The sequence below is a fragment of the Gossypium arboreum genome, chromosome 10 (assembly GCF_025698485.1).
Source record: "Gossypium arboreum isolate Shixiya-1 chromosome 10, ASM2569848v2, whole genome shotgun sequence".
Lineage (NCBI taxonomy): Eukaryota > Viridiplantae > Streptophyta > Magnoliopsida > Malvales > Malvaceae > Gossypium > Gossypium arboreum.
In genome coordinates, this window is record NC_069079.1 from 21,601,200 (window position 1) to 21,614,564 (window position 13,365).

At 37.2% G+C, this 13,365-nt stretch overlaps 1 non-coding gene across 1 annotated transcript; it reads right to left on the minus strand.

Moving 5' to 3' along the window:
- Positions 1-5,054: 5,054 nt before the first annotated feature.
- Positions 5,055-5,161, minus strand: LOC128282981 (small nucleolar RNA R71). The gene has a single exon (XR_008273327.1). It is a non-coding gene; the product is annotated as a small nucleolar RNA R71 (small nucleolar RNA).
- Between the last annotated feature and the right edge of the window lie 8,204 nt (positions 5,162-13,365).

Here is a 13,365-nt window from a genome sequence, read left to right on the forward strand (position 1 = left end):
TGTAGCTTTTTCCAGAACTGAGACGTAAAGCAAGGATCCCTATTAGAGATGATTGAAACAGGTACCCCATGCAGTCTCCCTATATCAGATACATACAGTTTAGCCAACTTCTGTAGTGAGTAGTCAGTACGAACTGGTATGAAATGGGCGGACTTGGTCAACCAATCCACGATGACCCATACAGAATCCTTCTTAATGGGTGTGAGCGGTAACCCACTAACAAAGTCCATAGTCACCTGCTCCTATTTCCAAAGTGGAATCTTAATTGGTTGCAACAAACCCGAAGGTAACTGATGCTCAGCCTTAACCAGCTGGCACGTTAAACACTTAGCCACAAACTCGGTAACTTCTTGCTTAAGTCCTGGCCACCAATACATCTCATGAAGGTCATGGTACATCTTATTTCTACCAGGATGCATAGCATAATGGCTACTATACGCCTCTCTCAGTATCGACTGCCTTAATTCAGTATCTCTAGTACACAGATTCTCCCACGAAAATAGAGTACCCTTTCACTATTCAGTCCAAAGTCTTTAGTATGCCTACTCTCAACCTACCAAAAACGAAGGCCCAAAGATTCATCCTCCAACTGCTTACCCTTAATCTACTCAATTCACGTAAGCTTAACCTAAAGCTCAGCTAGCAGACTACCATCATCAAATAAACTGAGTTGAGTAAGCATCGCCCTCAAATCAATCATAACCTTACGGCCCAATGCGTCAGCCACCACATTAGTCTTACTAGGGTGGTATTCAATCATACAGTCGTAATCCTTGAACAGCTCAATCCATCTACGCTGCCTAAGATTGAGCTCCTTCTGAGTGAGGAGATACCTAAGGCTCTTGTGATCCATGTAGATGATACACTTTTCATCATACAAGTAATGCCTCCAGATTTTCAGTCGATTATTATAGTGGCCAACTCCCAATCATGCGTCAAATAATTCACCTCATGAGTCTTAAGCTGACAAGATGCATACGCTACCACCTTACCCTCTTGCATCAACACACATCCTAGACCGACATGTGATGCATCGCTGTAGATAGTAAATACCTTTCCAGACTCTAGCTTAATTAAAATAGGGGCTTCAGTCAGTACATTTTTGAGCTATTCAAAGCTTTCTTACTACGTATCAATCTAGTTAAACGGCACAGCCTTGAATAAAAGCTTAGTCAAAGGTGCCGCAATCAATGAAAACCCTTCTACAAAACATCGATAATACCTTGCCAGTCCCAGAAAACTGCGGATCTTATATACAGTTTTAGGCTGCTTCCAATCCAAGATAGCCCTAATCTTTCAAGGATCAACTCTAATCCCCTCAACGGAAACCACATGTCCCAGAAACATTACTTCATGTAACCAGAACTCACATTTGCTGAACTTTGCGAACAGTTTTTTCTCTCGCAAAACTTGTAGAACCACTATGAGGTGTTCATCATGTTCATCATTAGTCCTCGAATACACCAGTATATCATCAATAAATACCACTACGAACCGATCTAGATAGGGCTAGAACACTCGGTTCATCAGATCCATGAAAGCTACTGGTGCATTCATTAGTTCAAATGGCATTTTTAGGAACTCGTAATGACTGTATCGAGTCCTAAATGCTATCTTGTGTACATCAGTCTCCTTAACCCTCAACTAATGAAATCTTGATTGGAGATCAATCTTGGAACGAAGCCCCTCGGAACTAGTCAAATAGATCATCTATCCTCTGTAAGGGATACTTATTCTTGATTGTCAACTTTTCAATTGTAGATAGTCAATACACATACGCATGGATCCATCCTTTTTTTTCACAAACAGAACTGGTGTTCCCCATAGAGACACACTAGAGCAGATGAACCCACATCCGGTAACTCTTGAATCTGAGCCTTAAGCTCCATAAGCTCTTTCGGTGCCATTCTATAGAGAGCAATGGACATCGGAGCTATACCAGAAAGGAGCTCAATCCCGAACTCTACTTCAAGATTTAGAGGTAACCCAGGTAACTCTTCAAGAAAAACAACTGTAAAGTCCTTAACTGTCCTGATATCTTCAATCGAAGAATCCCCAGAATCTAAAACACTGATGTAGGCCAGATATGCCTCACGTCACTTACGAACTAACTTTTCTGCCCTCAATGCAGAAATCACATTCAATAAGTAATTCTGACATTCCTCAATTACGACTTCCTCGTTATCCTCCTCATTTCTCGGTACAACCTTTTTTTGGCACAGTCTAAGCTCACTCGGTGTTTAACCAACCAGTCTATTCCCAGTATCAAATCAAACTCCCAGAAGGCAGTTCCATCAGATCAGCCAGAAAAATAGCCCCCTGAACCTCTAAAAGAACATCTTTAAACAACTTATTTACCCTTACTGATTATCCCAGCGGACTCAGTACAGTCACCTCACTTGCAGTGCTCTCAACCAATATACCCAACTTCCAGGACACACTACAAGCTATATAGGAGTGAGTGGATCCTATATCTATCAGTGCAGTATAAGGTACATTATAAATAAAAAATATACCTGTAATGATGTCTGGAGCATCTCCATCCTCTCAGTGACATGTAGCATAAACCAGAGCCAGTTGCCTCACCTCAGTATGCCCAGCACCTCTACCCAGTGCTCTCTGACCACTGCCCAAACATTACCACCTTTGGTATGACCACGGCCTCTCAATGGCTGCTAAACTGCTCTCAGTGGTGGTGCAGTACCAGTACCCAGAACTTGTATCTGATTGGACCTTTGCAGACACTCTCTAATACGGTGCTCTAATGAACTGCACCTCAAACAAGCCCCAGTTTTTTTCCAACACTCGCCTTGATGGTGTCTACCATAGTCAGTACACAACGGCTGTCCAGTAGCAACAATAGAAGCCCCAAATCTGATCAGTCCATCAACTCTGGCCTATTTTTTAGGCCTCTGGATGGAACTCGAGGGCTCAGTATCCCTCTTGCTTCTACCTCTCTCTCGGTTCTAGCGCTCAGCGTGCTTCACTTTCTCGGCAATCTTTGCCTTATCAACCAGTGCAGCAAAGTATGTCACTCCCACTGTGGAGCTATCAGAAACCTCAAATTATCCCTAAGGTCATCCTCGAAGCGAACACATCGCTCATACTCAGTTGCCTCCATAACTCACGCATAGCGACTCAGCCTTAAACTTCATAGAACTCACATTATCAACAATATCATATCTCAAAATCATCAATAAATTCCAAAATTTAGGCATGGGCTTAATAGAATACAAAGCAACGATCACAAAAATATAAAAATCATCAAAAACCGAGATCAAAGCATAGCTCAATCAACGTGAATAAGGGCCGAATATCAAAACCTAGCTTTGGCTTCTTCTTCTTTTAATTTTCGGTGAAAGAGAAGATATTATAAGCTTATTTTTGTTTTGTTTTTATTTAATATATGATTAATATACCAATTACCAAATTACCCTTTAATATACCATTATAAAATCACTTAATGGATGGTCATTAATGTCCATTAACCTAATTTATGGTCTAATTACAACATAAGGACCTCACATATACAAAGAAACATCAATTCGACCATTATTCAAATAGATGGACAATTTTCATTTTCTGTGATTTAGTCCTTTTATCAAATTGAGGGCATAAACGATCAAATTTTCATACTAAACTTTCACACATGCTTAACCACATACTTTAATCACGAAAAATAATATTAAAATATTTTTTTAACTCAGACTTGTGGTCCCAAAATCACTATTCTGACTAGGGCCTAAACCGGGCTATTAGAGATACACTTGCCTTGCATAACTTGCAAGATTATTGTGATTAAACTATTTCAAGGTAAGGATACCTTGTTACCTCACATAGTCCTTTATGTTCTTATTAGATTTGATTAATCGTTTGAATTGACATAGGAATATGCAAGAGATTAGTTCAATTTAATGAGTATGTATGTGCAATAACATGTTTGCTTATTAAAATCTATTTAATCGTTTGAATTGACATAGGGATGTGTTAAGAGATGAATGGATTTGTGTAGGTGAGTATGTTCATAAGTTAGTAAATTACTGAGCTGCCGTGAATTTATTCGTAACCGAGTTGCCGTGAATTTATTCTTAATAACATAAACATGAGTTTAATAATTCTAAGTTAAATAAATGTAATTAATCCAACATAGTTATGTCATCTTGATTAAATCATATTTTGAAATCATGCATTAGAACTTTTATTTTTATTTAGGTTAAAATCTATTTTTTCTTAATCACCCTTTTCAAAACAAAATATATTTTTCATCAAAGTGTTTTAAATTGCATTCATAAATAATTCTTTTCACAGTCCCTGTGGGTACGATAACTCTACATTTACTTGTCACTTTATTACTTGTTGCGATTGTGTACATTGCACATGTCCGTCGTTCCAAGTTTTTGGCGTCGCTGTAGGGGACTGTTTTAAAAAGTCATTATTTGTGAATTTGTTAGTTTTGCATTTTGGTTTAATTTTCTTTTAATTTTTAACTTAATTAATTTTTTCGTGATTATTTTATTGACCGGATTATTGACCTACTCCCTATAGACCCTGAGATAGAACGAACTTTTTGACAGCGAAGAAGACAAGCAAATCAGAGAAGGACCAAAGAGGTGAACTTCGAAAATCCAAATCAAGGAAACGGAACAAACCCTGCTCAAAATCCTATCCTTATTGTTGATGATAGGGATAGAGCTTTACGACAGTATGTTGTGCCAGTGTTTCATGATCTTAATCTGGGTGTTAGGAGACCTAAAATTGAGGCACAACAGTTCGAGCTAAAGCTAGTCATGTTGCAGATACTTCAGACAGTGGGCCAATTTAGTGGAATGCCTACCGAAGATCCTCACCTACACTTAAGACTGTTTATGGAGGTGAGCAATTCTTTCAAGTTAGCAGGATTACCCGAAGATGCATTACGATTGAAGTTGTTCCCATATTCACTAAGGGACAGAGCTCGAGCCTGGTTGAACTCATTACTACCAAATTCAATTTCCACATGGCAAGAGTTAGAAAAAATATTCCTTATGAAGTATTTCCCGCGTAGCAAGAATGCTAAGTTAAGGAACAAGATCACTGCTTTCCAACAAATGGATGATGAATCCTTGTATGAGGCATGGGAAAGGTACAAAGAATTATTACGGAAGTGCCTTCATCATGGAATCCCACATTGCATCCAACTTGATACGTTTTATAATGGTCTCAATGCTCACATGAGAATGGTAATGGACGCTTCTGCTAATGTGCTCTCCTTTTTAAGTCTAATAATAAGGATTATAAAATCATTGAGAGGATTGCCAGTAATAATTATCAATGGCCAACCAATCGAGCAGCTTCAAGAAGACGAGTTGCTGAAATACATGAAGTAGATGCTCTTACTTCACTTGCATCTCAGGTATCATCAATATCCTCAATGTTAAAAAATCTTACTACTAATGGGTCTAATAGTCTTGCAGCACAGCAACCAAATCAATTTGAAAGTATAGCCTCTGTTTATTTTGGGGAAGGACATTTATTTGAAGAATGTCCATCGAGCCCAAAATTCGAGTATTACATGGGTAACCAGAACCAAAATCAAGGAAGGCAAGGACTGCAATCCAATTTCTATAACCCATCGTGGCGAAATCACTCAATTTTTTCCTGGAGCAACTAAGGGGTTGGAAACAGTAATACTTACGCCCAACCTAGACCAACCCAGCTGCCTAGTTTCCCCTAACAAGTTTAGAAACCAGCTCAAGTTGAATCATCCAATAGCTTAGAGAATTTATTGAAGGCATACATGGAAAAAACAACGCTACTCTAAGGAATTTGGAGAATCAAGTGGGCCAGTTTACTACTGAATTCAAGAACCAACCATAAGGTGTTTTACCTAGTGATACGGAGAATCCGAGGAATTTGGGGAAGGATCATTGTAAAGCATTGACATTGAGGAGTGGAAAGACAGTAGAGCCCAACACCATCGAAGCTGAAAAGGAGCAAGCTGATGCTCAAGATTCAGAGGAAGTTCAATCGAGTGTTGAAATTTTAGTTTTACAAGAACCAGAATCTATAAAACCCGACAAGGTAATTTCAGAACCAACTAATTCTGATAAACTAACAATTTTGTTAGATGCAGAATTGCCACAGAAGACGAATCAACCAGTTCCAGTAAAGAAACCACCACCACTCTACCCTCAAAGACTTCAAAAGCAAAAGCATAAGATTCAATTCAAGAAGTTCCTAGACGAACTCAAGCAACTTCATATCAATATCCCTTTGGTTGAAGCACTTGAGCAAATGCCGAACTACGTCAATTTATGAAAGATATCCTGTCTAAAAAATGAAGACTTAGAGAATTTGAGATGGTAGCTCTGATGAAGGAATGCAGTGCATATCTTCAAGACAAATTACCCCCAAAGTTGAAGGATCCTGGACGTTTTACCATCCCTTGCAATATTGGAGCAACATATTGTAGTAAGCCATTATGTGACTTAGGTGCGAGTATTTAACTTGATGCCTATGTCAATATTTAAGAAGTTGGGGATAGGTGAAGTTAAACCCACTACGGTTACACTTCAATTAACGGATCGATCCTTAGCATATCCAGAAGGAAATATCGAGGATGTATTGGCATGTGTATCGAGGATGTATTGGTATGTGTAGATAAATTTATCTTCCATGCTAATTTTGTCATTCTAGACTTTGAAGTAGACAAAAAAGTGCCAATTATCTTAAGAAGACCGTTCTTAGCAATCGGAAGGAACCTTATTGATGTGCAGAAGGGCGGGCTTACTATGTGTGTTCAGGATGATTAGGTAACATTCAACGTTTTTAAGTCTATGCGATTTCCTGACACAATTGGTGATTGTTCTACAGTGTCTGATTTAGAGGATTTAATAGTGAAGAAGGAACTCAACTATGTTAAGGATCCATTAGAACAAATTTTGTCATTAGACCCTTCGAATGATGAAGAGGAAGATGAATACTTAGCTTTGCTGGAAGCTAATCAAAAGGGATTTAATCCACAATCTCATTTTGAATCTTTGGAATTAGAGAAAAGGAATTATGCCCAACAAAAAGCGTCAATCGATGAGCCACCTAAATTAAAACTCAAGTTACTACCTTCACATTTAAAATATGTTTATTTAGGTAACTCTTCTACTCTGCCTGTGATTGTTTCAGCAAAATTAACTACTGAGTAAGAAGAGAAACTCATCTTGGTGTTGAAACAATTCAAGAAGGCTATCGGATGGACCATAGCCAATATTCATGGTATTAGTCCATCTGTATGCATGCACAAGATTATCCTTGAAGATGGCGAAAAAGGGACGATTGATGGACAATGAAGATTGAACCCCATCATGAAGGACGTAGTCAAGAAAGAAATCATCAAGTGGTTAGATGCGGGTATAATCTATGATCTCAGATAGCTCATGGGTAAGTCCAGTCCAGTGCATGCCAAAGAAAGGAGGTATTACAGTAATCGAAAACGAGAATAATGAGTTGATACTAACTAGAACGGTTATGGGATGGAGGATTTGCATCGATTAATAGAAGTTGAACAATGCGACTAGGAAAGATCACTTTTCTTTGCCGTTTTTGGACCAGATACTGGACAGACTCGTAGGACGAGATTATTATTGTTTTCTCGATGGATACTAGAGTTATAATCGGATTGCAGTAGCACTGGAAGATCAACACAAGATAACATTCACCTGTCCGTACGGTACATTTGCATTTAGACACATGTCATTTGGTTTATGTAATGCACCTGCTACATTTCAAAGATGTAAGATGTCTATTTTTATTGACATGGTTGAGAAATATTTGGAAGTCTTTATGGATGATTTTTCAGTATTCGGAGATACATATGATGATTTCCTAGCCAATCTAGCCAAGATACTAAAGCAATGCGAAGAAACAAAGCTTGTACTCAACTAGGAAAAGTGCCATTTCATGGTACGAGAAGGTATTGTTCTAGGGCATCAGATAATGAGACATGGAATCGAAGTAGACAAAGAAAAGGTAGATGTTATAGAGAAACTCCCACCTCCAACATCTGTAAAGGGTGTTAAGAGCTTTTTAGGCCACATCGGTTTCTATCGAAGATTCATCAAGGACTTCTCCAAAATTTCTAAACCCTTATGCAAGTTATTGGAGAAGGAAACAACATTCAAATTTGATGAAGAGTGCTTAAGAGCTTTCAATGATTTGAAGAGTCAATTAGTTTCTACACCCATAATCCTCACACCAGACTACGATTTGCCATTTGAATTGATGTGTGACGCAAGTGACTTCATGATAGGAGCTGTCATGGGTCAGCAAAGGAACAAAGTTTTTTATCCTATCTACTATGCAAGTCGAACTCTGAAAGGAGCTCAACTGAATTATACGATAATAGAGAAATAGTTACTTGCTATTGTGTTTGCTTTTGACAAGTTTCGATCTTATCTTATAGGTACCAAGGTGTCTGTCTATACGGACCACTCGACAATTAAGTATTTACTTGCCAAGAAAGACACTAAGTCGAGACTGATCCGATGGGTACTTCTACTCTAAGAGTTCGAACTAGAAATTTAAGATTGAAAGGGAGTGGAAACCAAGTAGCAGACCACTTGTCTAGATTAGAGCCGCAAGAAGGGAACTCTCCTCTTATACCAATTCGAGAGACATTTACAAATGAACACATACTGAAGGTAAATCATGTCTATAATACCCCTTGGTTTGCTAATATTGCTAAATTTTTAGCTTGTAGTTTGATGTCGATTGATAAGACATATCATCAAAGGAAAAAGTTTCTTCACAATGTGAAGTACTATTTCTGGGAAGAACCATACTTGTTTAAGAAGTGTACAGATCAAATGATTAGGAAATGCGTGGCAGAAGATGAAGTACATAAGATTTTATACCATTGTCACTCAGCTCCGAGTGGGGGACACTTCGGAGGCACACGTACTGCAGCCAACATATTGCAAGCCGGATTTTTTTGGCCAATACTATTCAAAGATGCATACACTTACATAAAGAGTTGTGATCGATGCCAAAGGGTTGGAAATGTCACCAGCAGAAATGAGATGGCTCAAACAAACATCATTGAGGTAGAATTATTCGATGTTTGGGGTATTGATTTTCTCGGTCCTTTCCTTTTGCTTTTTGGTCACAAGTACATCTTGGTAGCCGTAGACTACGTGTCTAAGTGGATTGAGGCTGAAGCATATCCAAAAAATGATGCTAAGGTTGTGATGAGGTTTTTGTAGAAACATGTGTTCACAAGGTTTGAAACTCCAAGAGCTATCTACAGTGATGAAGGGTCTTATTTTGTGAGCAAGTGGATGAAATGGTTATCAGATAAACATGGATTGAAACACAAGGTCGCTATAGCTTACCATCCAGAGATGAATGGGCAAGCTGAACTGGCAAACAAGGAGATCAAAGGCATACTTGAGAAGGTAGTTTGCCCAAACCGATGAGATTGGTCCAAAAGACAGGATGATTCTTTATGGGCTTATAGGACAGCATATAAGACACCTTTAGGGATGTCACCCTACAGGTTGGTCTTTGAGAAAGCCTGTCATCTGCCTTTAGAGTTAGAGCATAAAGCTTACTGGGCCCTTCGACAACTCAATTTGGATCTTAAGCTTGCTAAAGAGAAACGGATGCTCCAACTCAATGAGCTAGAGGAATTCCAAATGTTCTCATATGCAAATGCCAAATTACTCAATGAGAGACTTAAGAAATGGCATGACAAGCACATTCAATTTCGAGAATTTGAAGCAGGTCAGCAAGTCTTGTTATTTAATTCCAGATTAAGGTTCCAGGTAAACTAAAATCATATTGGTCTGGTCTATTTACGATTCATCACGTCTATCCATACGGAGTTGTTGAACTGCAAGGTAGGGGAGGTAATTTTCAAGTTAATGCTCAGCATCTGAAACATTACTGGGGAGATAAAATTGAACAGAATCAAAATTCATTCATTTTATCGGATGTTTAAATTTTTTTATTTTACTTTTTAATAAATGATTTAGGGCATATTTTTTGGATTAGTATATTTAAATAAATTCTATATAGGAGATTGGAACTTAAGCGGGACCGCTGGAGACTCCTCCAATCTTTCCTGGAAATTGATTTTAACATAATTTACCTAGAAATTATTCCCTAAATAGAAAATTAATTTTTTGGTTTTTCAAATAAAAGGGTCAATTTTGATCCAAGTCTTAAATTGCAACTCAATTTCAAATTTTCATTAAGTCTAGGGACTTAATTGAATTATTTTTTAAAATTTGGTTGCTCTTTTCATAAATAATAAAAATTAGATGCCTCTTTTTGTAAATATTTTCAAAAGGCTTCTAGAATAAATGTTTTAGTTTAATAAAAAGATGATAATTATTAATATATAATTATATCTATTATAATATATATTAACTATTATCAACTTTATATATAGTTAGGATTAGTTTTATTTTAATCATATTTTATTTGATAAGTTTTTATCTTAATAAATTAATAGCAAATAATAATTTAATATGCATTATATTAATTATTAATTGTTATTTACTTTGACTAGAATTCTACTCTAGTTCCTACTACTCTCACTATAAATTCCACCCTTTCTTCCCTCCATTCATTCATCACTCAAAACCTCAAAGCACCAAATCCCTTAAGTGCCACAAGCTCCTAGCCACAACATCACCCAACAGTCGGCCAACACACACCCAGCAGATCTCACGCACGCCTGTCCATCATGCGCTACCTTGCGCACCTGGCCCTGCTCAACGCCTGTTGCTCTAGCCCCAGCTACCTAGGCCGTGTCCTGCACCTACGCCTAGCGCCTGTACAAGGCTTGCTCGACGAGGCTCCGCACGCTGCTTGTGTACCTAGCCTAGCTCTCTCGTGCACTGCTGCCTGCTCTCATGCCCTTCCACCCACACACCTAGCAGCATTCCAACACCTGAGCGGTACACACCTTCACCTATCCTTAGCTAAATCCTCCAACCTAGCTAAATCCTCCAACCTACCTTAAATTGACCTCTTTTCCTTTCTAACTATTTTTTTTTTGAAGTTCTTAAAAAAAGGTGGTAAGACCGAATTTTCTCTTAAATTTTAATTTTATTCTAATATTTAATTTTTTAATTTATTAAATCATTAATAATTTTTGTTAATTAATTTTTTGAGAAAATAAAATTTCCCATCTTTTGTTCAGGTTAATTATGCCTCGCAAGAGAACTCGTGCCTGCGACCAAATTGATGAAACAAAAAACAAGTTCCATTGTGAAGAAGCCAAAGCAAGATACTAGAGTATCTTCAAAAATCAACAGATGCATCCAGAGAAAGGCTTTACATTGAAAGAGAGCAACTACAAAAACTTTATGGCACGTATTCGTCAAGTTGCTAAAGCCCTCAATTAGGAAATATTTTGTGAAAAGAGACCTAGTGTGGATGAGGAGCTAGTGCACGAAATCTATGTGAATTTAACCTCAAGTGAGTTGACGGAAGTTCCAGTTCGTGAAATCAAGGTACCAATAACTTTAAACGCTATTAATGATTTCTTTGAATTGACTGAATTCGAAAACGACGAATGTTCTTCCTTGATAAGCAATATAGAGCCTGAAAATTTGCAAGAAATTCTCGAGGAACTTACAGTTCCAAGTTCTAAGTGGATTGTGTCAAAACAAGGAATCCACACTTGTCGAAAAAAATATTTGAAATCACTCGCAAAGGTATGGTTCTATTTCATCCGTTTCAGCCTTATGCCTAGATCACATGGGACTACAATTTCATTAGAGCGAATAACCTTATTATACTCGATTTTAACTGGAAAGACCATTGATGTGGGAAAAATCGTCCTGAGAGAAATGCGGAATTGTGCCGTTAGACGTTCTGGCCCAGCCTACTTTCCTTTTACGATAAAAATTCAATGCTTGAAAGCTAAAATTCTTACAAACTTAAAGAAGACAGGATATAGCCAGGGCACAATCACAGATTGGGACCTCTACTGAATAGCTGGAGAATCTATTCTACAGCAACGAGTGGAAAAAAGTGAGGACCCCGAAGAAAAAGAAGAAGATCCCGAAATGCAATCAGCTGAAGTCCCAAATAAGGAGTAACCAACAGAACTAGAAGCTGAACCTGATGTCGAAACTTCAATGATCAGAGCTCAATCACCTCGCCCAGATCTTCGAGATGAGCTGTCAAAATAGATGGACATAATGCAACATATGCAATGGCAGCAACAAGCTTACTGGAGATACTCAAAAATAAGGGATGACTTGATAAGAAGTGCTATTAAGAAAATTTACAATGACCCATTTATTTTTGTGCTTGAATTTCCAGATTTTATATTTGAACCATGGAGTCCATTATCGAAGAAAGAGCGAAGCGATTCATGCAAAGGCAATAATGATGGAGCAAAAGATGAGTCGAATTCAGAAAGATTTGCAAATAAATAAAAGGGAGGATCTTGACTTTATTTTATTTTTGTTCTTAGGTCATTTTAGGATTAAGTTTAATTAGGAATTTTTATTTTCGCATAATAAAGCAAAAGATGGAAATCATGAATAATGAACAAGTTGCAAAGTATAAAGTGTGGCAATAGGTATATACATGTCTAGGATTGGATCTGGAGAGAGTTTGGTACTTAAGCAGTCAATTGGACTCACTTCCTCTTTTCTAGAATCCTACCTAGTGTATAGTATCTATTCACTTTAAATAATGAGGACATTGTTCATATTAAGTAGGGGGGACTGAAAATTTGAATTATTTCCATTTAGAATAAAATTTTCTTTTAATTATGATTAGGATATATTTTGTTCAATAATTGGAAATTTTGTTAAGTATGTTAAACTTCAGTATAAATAAAGTTCTATTATTTCAATAAATTATTATGTTAGCTTAATAATGATATGAATGTATTTTTAATAAATCATGCAAATCGTACCATAAATTTTTAGTTCCTTATGAAAGTTAGGCATGTATGAAAGTTTAAGTCTTTAGAATTGACTTAGTTGTTTCTTAAGGCGAAATCTTAGCAAGCATGGAACATTGAAAATGATTTAGGCAACTTTTGTTGGACTGTTTGAGCCTTTCAAGCCAACCATAATGAATTTTTTATCCTTTAAAACCCAACTTTGAGACTATATGACCTAATTTTATTTGAACCCTTGCTAATTTAGCCATCACTTCTCTCTTAACTATCTTAAAATTGTCCCAAACACTAGACTTAGTACTATTCAAAGTATTCTTTAAAAATAAGTTTGGGGGAGTTGAAAAGAAATATCAAATGCTCTAAAATTGTAATACATTCAGTAAAATGCTCGTGTTAAAAAAAAAGAGAGAGAGAGCATGAGTTCTTAAAATAAAATGTACAAAAGAGCATGTGAAAGCAAAGAA